Source organism: Ursus maritimus, unplaced genomic scaffold, assembly GCF_017311325.1.
Source record: "Ursus maritimus isolate PB19 unplaced genomic scaffold, ASM1731132v1 scaffold_6, whole genome shotgun sequence".
Taxonomy (NCBI): domain Eukaryota; kingdom Metazoa; phylum Chordata; class Mammalia; order Carnivora; family Ursidae; genus Ursus; species Ursus maritimus.
This window is the reverse complement of record NW_024426774.1, coordinates 83,525,511-83,535,510: the sequence shown is the minus strand read 5'-3', so window position 1 is coordinate 83,535,510 and position 10,000 is coordinate 83,525,511.

The window sequence follows — 10,000 nt, the reverse complement described above, 5'->3', positions numbered from 1 at the left end:
TCCATCTAGAATTATTCAGTAACATAAAGGGTATTGTAAGACTACCTTGAGAATTCTAACATAGTCTTACATTCATTCATTCATGCATTCATTCATTCCTCTATATCTCCTTTCAAACAATTTCAGGGAATGGTTCCAAAAGTAATGTGACATGCAAATATCTGGGGTGGGGGGACTTGAGGAAAATCCGTTTCAAAACCACATCAACTCTAATTTCCAACAAGTGCCTGTGGTCCAAGTTACTGTAGCAACTAAAGATGTTACATTGTTTAAAGAGTGCACCCTCTTGGTCCGCTCTTCTTCCTCATCCCTTGTTCTTTGCTCTTTTCATCTCTCTCCCACCCTCTTAATGGTATATACAAGAAAGCGATTTATAAATACAGAATTGCCTAAAAATATAAGAAGGCATCAAAGGTATTAAAAACAAGACTCTTAAGAGACAGATGTCAAGTTCTAACCCCTGTACTTCCTGGAATTCTTGTTCTCTTATTTTTCAGCCCTCGTGACCATGGCTATTTCATGCCCTCACGTTCACACAAGCACATTTCTTGCGGAAAAACAAATAATTGTGTCCGCAGGTGGGTGATAAGACCTTGGGTGAAAGAACTAGCCTCCCTTGGATTTACAGGAAGCGAAAGAAGCGCGGGGCGGGCTGGATGCGCTCGGCTTTTGTGAACACGGGAGCCAGGAAGTTCGTTCTTTTCCGGGCCCAGCCTGGGGGCTCCCCAGATCCCAGCTATCCCTCCCGCTACCCTTAGGCCCCTCTCCAGCGCTGGGACTTTCCCGCCGATGCACCTCGAGAGCCATGGGTGCCAGACAGTGGACCGGCCCGCGCATCCCCACCAAGAGGCGAAAAAGCCGCGTCCCTTCGACCTAAAAACGCTTGCGGGGCGGCCACCGTGTCCCCCGGGTAGCGGGCTCCGAGGTGCCCCGGATGCCCGCTCTGTTCCTACCTTGAGTGGTCGCCGCGCCGGGAAGCGCTCCGGCGTCTGGGACTCCTCCCGTGACCGCCGCCCAGGCACCGCGGGGGTTGGGGGCTCCAAGGGTGCGGAGGGCGGGAGGGTCAGGGGTGCCGAGGGGCGAGGGGTAGGGCCAGGCGGCGGGGTTCCAGCCCCGGGTCTCCAGAACCTGGGGGCGCGAGGAGTTGACAGGTGTGTGAGCTGAGGCGGCGGGCGCTCGACGCCGGCGAGGTGGCGATCGATCCCAGTATTGGCAAAAGTCCCCTTTATAAGAGCGGCCGGCGGGGGCGATCGTCAGAGCTGGGAAGGCGGACGTCAGAGCAAAGTGGTGCTGGGGCGGGTGCTGGGGACAGTGCCTCGCGCTCAGGGTGGGTGTAGGGGTGCAGAGTGACTGGGGCTGAGGGACTGGGGCAGAGCCTGGGCTCCCAGTTAGAGCCGCCTCGGTATCCCGCGCCTTGGCGGTGCCGGCCAAGTCGCTGCCACTCCCTTTCCCCTCCTCCGGGAAGGAGGGCGTGTTCCCGAGGGTCATTTCCCATTCTGTTTTCCCATGACTTCTGGTTGGAAGCAGGGAATGGGGAGGCTGGGAGGGTTTCGGAGCATCGTGTTTTCAGATGGAGCAGCTGGAAGTCCAACAGAGAGGAAGGGGTGAGAGTTGTCTTCCCAGACTTTGCGGTAAATGATTTCTTACATCTCTCACTGAGAGAGGGACTCTCTCCCACTGCCTCCCATGGGCCGCGGGTGGAGGCTGGTTCCTGCTGCCCTGGTGAGGGGTTCTCTGAAGATATTTCAGGAAGGTTTCCATAGTCATTTTAAATTCATGTCCCTTCCGTTTAAAAATGGGGTTAAAATGAAAGACAAGATCTTAAGAGTTGTCCAAAACAACAATGGAGTTATCACACAAGCCAGACAAGGTAATTTTCCTTGTAGAGCTAACTAGATTGCTTGCCCACCAAAATATCCTATTTCAGCGTTACAAAAAATCTACTGTATAAGTTTAAAACTATCTATCTATCTATCATCTATCTATCTATCATCTATCTATCTATCATCTATCTATCCCCACATAGCTATATTTAAGGCCTAGATTATTTATATATCCATGGTTATACTTGCACATCTATAGCCATATATATATATATGTGTGTGTGTGTGTGTGTGTGTGTGTGTGTGTGTGTGTGTTTATATACATCTGTGAGTGTATGGAAAAAGAGAGAGAAGAGCCACAAGTCACAAAGCCACAAGCCCCTCTGGTCATTTTGTTCCTTTTCTCCCTTTTTCCATATTCCACCATGCCAGTCTATTGAACAGTGAAATATGAAAATCTAGTAACTGATAGAATAAGTAAGAGTATTCCTTAATTACTGGTCACCTCTCTCTAGGTGAATTTTTAGACCATCCCCCATTTTTTTATGCTGGGTTTAGAAATGGACTTTCAAATTTATATCACTACTTCTTTGCTTTGTTCTCTGTATAAACAGTAACTGCATCCAATCACCCTGTTTGAGATAAGAGGCCGATGGAATTCAAACAGAAATTAGGACAAGGGAGAAGGGTTTGCATGGACAGTTCATTCATCTGGTTCAAATGATTAGCTTACTGATTTTCTGGAAAAGATTTAAGAAGTCTTTCAATGTAACTCCTATTTTTACATGGAAGGGTTATGAATTTAATCAATTTTAAGGAACTGATAGAAAACAGGTGGAATTTCATATCATTACTCAAGTGCTTTTCAACAGAAACATTCATTCATTCATTCTTGATTTTGTTTTTGACAGTTATATATAAGTCAATTTCTGATTCTGGACTTTGGCCACAGGTTTTCCTGTGTCTTCCCTACCAGAATACACTTAAGGTGATGATGACAAAGAGCTTGTGGTTGTAGCAGAGAAGATATGGGCAATGAGAGTGCATGAAGTAGTGTGCAAGGCTCAGGTCCAGGGGGCTAGCCTCAAAACCGAAGAGGGACAAAAGAGGTGGCTGTCCTCAGAGAAACATCACCAGGGCTTTAGGCTGTAAGAATTGGGAATGCAGCCAGGACACAAAGCTCTCTGTGGGGCCCACTTAATCCACTTTAAGAAGCCAGATTTGCCAGCCTCTAGATTCAGGGCCAGATCTGGGAAGGCACAATGACCTTGAAGGTAGCCAAAACAATTCTGACCTGGCAGAGCAGCTATCTTCATGACAGAAGGCACCAGTTGAAAATAACTGCTGATGTATTGAGTCTAGTGCTGTGGAGACATTTCCTCATTTTCAAAGCCCTTTGGGCTCCTGCGTCTGATCTAATGATGACGCCGCTTGTGAATTTCTGCTCCGGGATGTACCTTCCCAGACACCCGTTCCTGTTTTGTCTTCAATATGCAACTCTCCATCCACTCTCCTGAGAATATGGGAAATACATTGCAGTGGAAGCTCAATTGCAGCTTTGGAAGATAAAAAAGGAGATTGTGCCTTTCCAAATAATTTATTTATTTAACAGACATTTCCTAAGTACCTTCAGTGTTCTAAGCACTGTTCCAAGTACTGAGAAATGTGTGGAAATTATATAGTCCCTGCCCTCAGGCAATTTATCATTAATGAAAGGAAAACAGGAACAAACCAGCAAAAGCTCTCCTGGAGCATACTATTATAAATGCTGGCAAAGCTATGTCATAGCTATACACACAGATTTAAGGGAAAACACACAAAAAGGCCTTAATCAGGCCCAGGTATTCTTGGAGGAGGGGGAGATTTATTCATTCAACAGACACAGTGTGAGGACCTATTGTGTGCCAGGAATTATGAGAGATGCCAGGTACATAGAAACAAAGAAAGCCCCATCCTCTTTGAGCTTACAGTCTACCACCTTACTACTCAAAGTATGGTCCATGGAACAACAGTGTCAAACATCATCATCTCTCTCTCTCTTTTTCTTTTGTTTTTATAACTTTGATCATTTGAGAAGGACATCATTTTTCATACACACATTGAACATGACTCAGATATGAATGACAATGCATAATGAGATTTTTGGGGAATCCATTCACCTTATATTATTATCCTTCATAATGTCCCACTTCCCTCATACAATTTTTTCTTTTCTTTTTTCTAAATTTCTTTTCTGTTTATTTGCTTTGCCTATTTATTTATTTTTTTAATAATACTTTTTATTATATTATGTTAGTCACCATACGGTACATCCCTAGTTTTCGATGTAAAGTTCCATGATTCATTACTTGCGTATAACACCCAGTGCTCCATGCAATATGTGCCCTCCTTAATACCCATCACCAGCCTATCCCATTCCCCCACCCCCCTCCCCTCTGAAGCCTTCAGTTTGTTTCCCAGAGTCCATAGTCTCTCATGGTTCATTCCACCTTCTGTTTACTGCCCCCTCTTCCCTTTCTTCTCCTACCGATCTTCCTACTTCTTATGTTCCATAAATGAATGAAACCGTATGATAATTGTCTTTCTCTGCTTGACTTATTTCGCTTAGCATTATCTCCTTCAGTCCCATCCATGTTGCTGCAAATGTTGGGTAATTGTTCTTTTGGATGGCTGAGTAATATTCCATTGTATACATGGACCACATCTTCTTAATCCAGTCATCTGTTGAAGGGCATCTTGGCTCCTTCCACGATTTAGCTATTGTGGACAATGCTGCTATGAACATTGGGGTGCATATGGCCCTTCTCTTCAAACAATTTTTATTTGAATCTTTCATAATTTCTGATTGATTACATTCAGCTTCAATTGCAATTTGGTCTGTCATTTGCAAACCACGGGATTATCAGAGTCACAGAGTACTTTAAAAGTTGTAGATACTAGGACCCCACAGCAAAAGTTCTGATTCAGTAAATCTTGGACAAGAGTTCAGAAATCTCTTTTTAAATGAACTACTTTTTTAAAGAGTAACCTAAGTTCACAGAAAATTTGAATAGAAGGCATTTCCCAAACACTCCCTCCCCAACATACTCATAGCCTCTACAATTATTGATACCACCCACACCCTCACCCCCACTCAGTGGTACATTTGTTACAATGGGTGGACCTACGCTGACACATCATTATCACCCAGAGTCTGTAGTTAATGTTAGATTTCACTCTCGGTGTTCTTTCTATGGGTTTGGACAAATGTATAATGACATGTACCCACCATTATAGTGTCATACAGACTAGATTTACTGCCCTAAAAATTCTCTGTACTCCAACGATTCATTCCTTCTTCCTCACTAACCTATGGCAACCAGTAACCTCTTTACTGTCTTCATAGTTTTGCCTTTTTCAGAATGTCATATAATTGGAATCAAATGGTATGTAGCTTTATCAGATTAGCTTTGTTCACTTAGTAATGTGCATTTATGTTTCCTCTATGTCTTTTCATGGCTTGATAGTTCATTACTTTTTAATGCTAAATAATATCCCATTGTCTGGATGTATCAGCTTATTTGTCCATTCATCTACTAAACAACATCTTCTTTACTTTCAAGTCTAGGAATAATTATGAGTAAAGCTTCTATAAATATATGTGTGCAGTTTTTTTTATGTGGACATAAGTTTTCAACTCCTTTGGGTAAATACCAAGGAGTGTGATTACAGGATCACATTTTAAGAGGATGTTAAGTTTTGTAAGAAACTGTCAAACTATCTTCCAAGTGTCTGCACCAATTTTTACTTCTGCCAGGAATGAATGAGAGTTCCTATTGCTCCATACCCTTAGCAGCATTTGTTGTTGTCAGTGTTCTGAAGTTTAGCCCTTCCAATACATGTGTAATAGTATTATATTTTTATTTTAATTTGCACTTCACGGATGTCATATGGTATACAGTGTATACACTTATTTGTCATCTATCTTCTTTTGTGAGGCGTCTTTTAAGGCTTTTAACCCATATTTAAATCAGGTTATTTTCTTGTTTTTGAATTTTAAGAGTTCTCTGTATCTTTTGGATAAAAGTCCTTTCTAACATATGTGTTTTGCAAACATTTTCTTCCAGTCTGTGGCTTATTTTTTTTTATTCTCTTGACAGTATCTTTTGCAGAGCAACAATTTTTATTTTTATGTATTTATTTTATAATAATATATATTTTTATTATATTAGTTAGTCACCATACAGTACATCCCTGGTTTTTGATGTAAAGTTCCATGGAGCAACAATTTTTAATTTAATGAAGTCCAGCTTATCAATTACCTTTTTCATGGATTGTGTCTTCAATGTTGTATATAAAAAGTCGTCTTCATAACCAAGATCATCTATATTTTCCCCTGTTACCTTCTAGGACTTTTAGAGTTCTGTGTTTTACACTGAGGCCTGAGATCCAATTTGTGTTAATTTTTGTAAAGCGTGTAAGGTCTGTGTCTATATTCATTTTTGTTTTTGCATGAGGATGTCCAGTTGTCCAAGGACCATTTGTTGAAAAGACTTTCTTTGCTCAATTACAATGCCTTTACTCCTTTGTCAAAGATCGGTTGACTACATTTATGTTGGGTCTATTTCTGGGCTCTCTAATCTTTTCCATTAATGTATTTTTCTGTTCTTTCACCAAAATCGCTTTGTCTCATTGCTGTAGCTTTATACTAAGTCTTAAAGTTGAGTAACATGACTCCTCCAACTTTCAATATTGTGTTGACTATTCTGGGTCTTTTACCTGTCCATATAAACCTGAGAATCAGTTTCTCAAAATCCCCAAAATAACTTTCTGGGATTTTGATTGGAATTTTATTGACTTATAGATCAGTTTGGGAAGAACTGACATCTTTGACAATATTGAGTCTTCCTATCTTATCCATGAACATGGACTATCTCTCTATTTATTTAGTTCTTCTTTCATCAGTTATGTAGTTTTTCTCACATAGATTTTGTTATATTCATATCTGTATTATTTTGGGGGGGTGCTAATTTCAGATTCCACTGTGCTTCTAATTTCAGATTCCACTTGTTCATTGTGTATATAGGTAAATAGAAAAGCAGAATCTTTTCTCTTTTCTCTTCTTTCCTTTCCTTTTCTTTCCTTTCCTTTCCTTTCCTTTCCTTTCCTTTCCTTTCCTTTCTTTCCTTCCTTTCCTTCCTTTCCATTCCTTTCCTTTCCTTTCCTTCCTTTCCATTCCTTTCCTTTCCTTTCCTTTCTTTCCTTTCCTTTCCTTTCCTTTCCTTTCCTTTCCTTTCCTTTCCTTTCCTTTCCTTTCCTTTCCTTTCCTTTCCTTTCCTTTCCTTTCCTTTCCTTTCCTTTCCTTTCCTTTCCTTTCCTTTCCTTTCCTTTCCTTTCCTTTCCTTTCCTTTCCTTTCCTTTCCTTTCCTTTCCTTTCCTTTCCTTTCCTTTCCTTTCCTTTCCTTTCCTTTCCTTTCCTTTCCTTTCCTTTCCTTTCCTTTCCTTTCCTTTCCTTTCCTTTCCTTTCCTTTCCTTTCCTTTCCTTTCCTTTCCTTTCCTTTCCTTTCCTTTCCTTTCCTTTCCTTTCCTTTCCTTTCCTTTCCTTTCCTTTCCTTTCCTTTCCTTTCCTTTCCTTTCCTTTCCTTTCCTTTCCTTTCCTTTCCTTTCCTTTCCTTTCCTTTCCTTTCCTTTCCTTTCCTTTCCTTTCCTTTCCTTTCCTTTCCTTTCCTTTCCTTTCCTTTCCTTTCCTTTCCTTTCCTTTCCTTTCCTTTCCTTTCCTTTCCTTTCCTTTCCTTTCCTTTCCTTTCCTTTCCTTTCCCTTATTTGAAACCTTCCCTGGGGAGCGTGATAATCAGCTAAGTTTGGGGATCCTGCTGCTTTTCAGGGTGGAAAATGTTTTGAAGTCAAAACACACAACTTTAGCTGATATTTGCTAGTTATGGGAACTTCAGAAAATTATTTTGCCTTCTTTAAGTTTTAATTCTCTTTTCTCTAAAGTAGAAATAAAAACCATGCTAGGTTAGTGTTGATCTCATAGGAATGTGAGGATTAACTGAGGCAGTATTTTTTAAAACATTATGTGCAACACATGTTTTCCCACTGGTGCTCAGTATACAGTAGGCAATTGCTACCTCAGCAGTAACTTCTGTTATTGTTGCTTGATTCACTGTTGAAGACTGCTGAAGTTCCAGCCTCTGGTGGCAGTTAATTACACAACTTATGGTAGATAATGTTTCTGCCCATTTCCTTACTTAATGGCAAAGAAATGTTTTGCTAATAACCTCAGGGCTGCTTCAGAAGTTCTTATATTTCATGAACCACATCATAGACTAAGGTCTAGATTCTACTTCTTGATAAATTTTTAACTAAATTCAATTTATATTTTTGTAGGTAGGTCTGGGAGGACTGGTAATAATTCACTTTCATAGAGATACATGTGGAAGAGACATCTTCCAACTTCTTCCTCTGCCTGACACTCAGTCCTCACCAACAGTCCCCAGAAACTTTTCAGTGACACCCTCTTCACTTTGGTCACCTTGTATAAGGCTAACTAACACCTTTTCATTTAGATCTAGCTCAGACAGGAATCCAAGAGAAACTTCCATGATCCTTATCTATGCCCAGCCAAGTGATGTGTCCCTCTTCCAGGCTGTTGTCCTGTGGCACTTACTACTACCTATGAATTGTCTACAGATCCTATGTCGATTTCTCTTTTACCCTGTGAACTCTGGGAAGGGAAAGATCACATTCCATACGTTTTATATAGTCAGCACTTAGCATTGTGCCTAGAATACCACTAGTCAAAAAGTTAGTTGAGCTAAACTGCCTTACTATTTTACAGAAGGAAAAAAATGAGATTCAAAATAAAGACCTGAGCACATTAGAATAGACCTCCATGTGCTGACAATAACACTAAAATTAATCACTTGGAAACAAATCAATTAGATTCAAATGCAATTGCCCTGCAAATGCCAAGTTTTTTCTTCTGTCCTTATAATAAATGGCATATGATGACTAAATCTTCATACTTTTAAAACAAGAAGTTATATGGGAGTTATATAATTGTATACCCTCATCACAATTTTTTTTTAAGTATAACTAATGAATAATGTATTTTAGGGTCACCATCTATTGGTGGTGTCAAAGTCATTCTGTGCAAACATTGCTATCATTCTTGTAGCAGCAGAAGATATTTCTCCTTTTTTCCCCTAACATTTTATTATGGACGTATTCAAATAAACATTAAAGTTAAAACATGTATCAAAGTTAGCACTTGTGTAGCCACCATTTAGATTCTATCAAAACATTTCTTTTTCTCATATCTATCTTCTATCTACTCATCAATTCATCTTGTTTATTTGATGCATTTCAAAATAAATGACATAAGTAGAATACCCCCCTGAGCAAGCATATCATTAACTGGAGTTCAATAATCATTTACAGTTTTTTTTTCTTTCCTATTGAGGTAAAATTTACATGCAATGAAATGCATGAATCTTGAGAGTATATTAGCTGAGTTTTGGTAAATGCAAGAACCAGTGTAACCCAAACCCTGATCCGAGATATAAAACATTACTTGTGCCCCCAGAAAGTCTGTTACAACCCTTCTGAGTCAATTCTTGCCATTGTCCCTAAAAGGCAAGTGATATTCTGATTTTTCTTCTACTATAGATTAATTTTGTCTATTCTAGAACTTCATGTAAATGGGATCACACAGTATGAACTTGCACCCAGCATAGTTTTTTGAGATTCATCCATGTTGCTGACTGGATAGGTAATGTGTTCCTTTTTTGCTGTCATTTCCATTGTGTGATCTGTATGCTCTTTTCGATAGGCAACTGGTTGTGTCCAATTTTTGACTACGATGTATGCTATGAGAAACTATTTTTGAGGACACAGGTTTTTATTCCTCTTGTGTAAATGCATAAAAATGATATTTCTGCATCACAGAAAATGTATGTTCAGATTTTTTTTAAATGCCAGATCTTTTCCCAAAGTAGTGGTACCATTTTATACTCTCACTAACAACATATAAGATTTTGCTTCATATCTTTGCCAGCATTTGGTGTTATCAGTTCCTGTTTTAAAATAATTTGCATATATGTTTTTTCCCTTTAATTTTGACCATTCTGGCTGTTATGTAGAGATATGTCATTGTGGGTTTAATTTGCATTTTCCTGATGTGCTTAATGATTAAT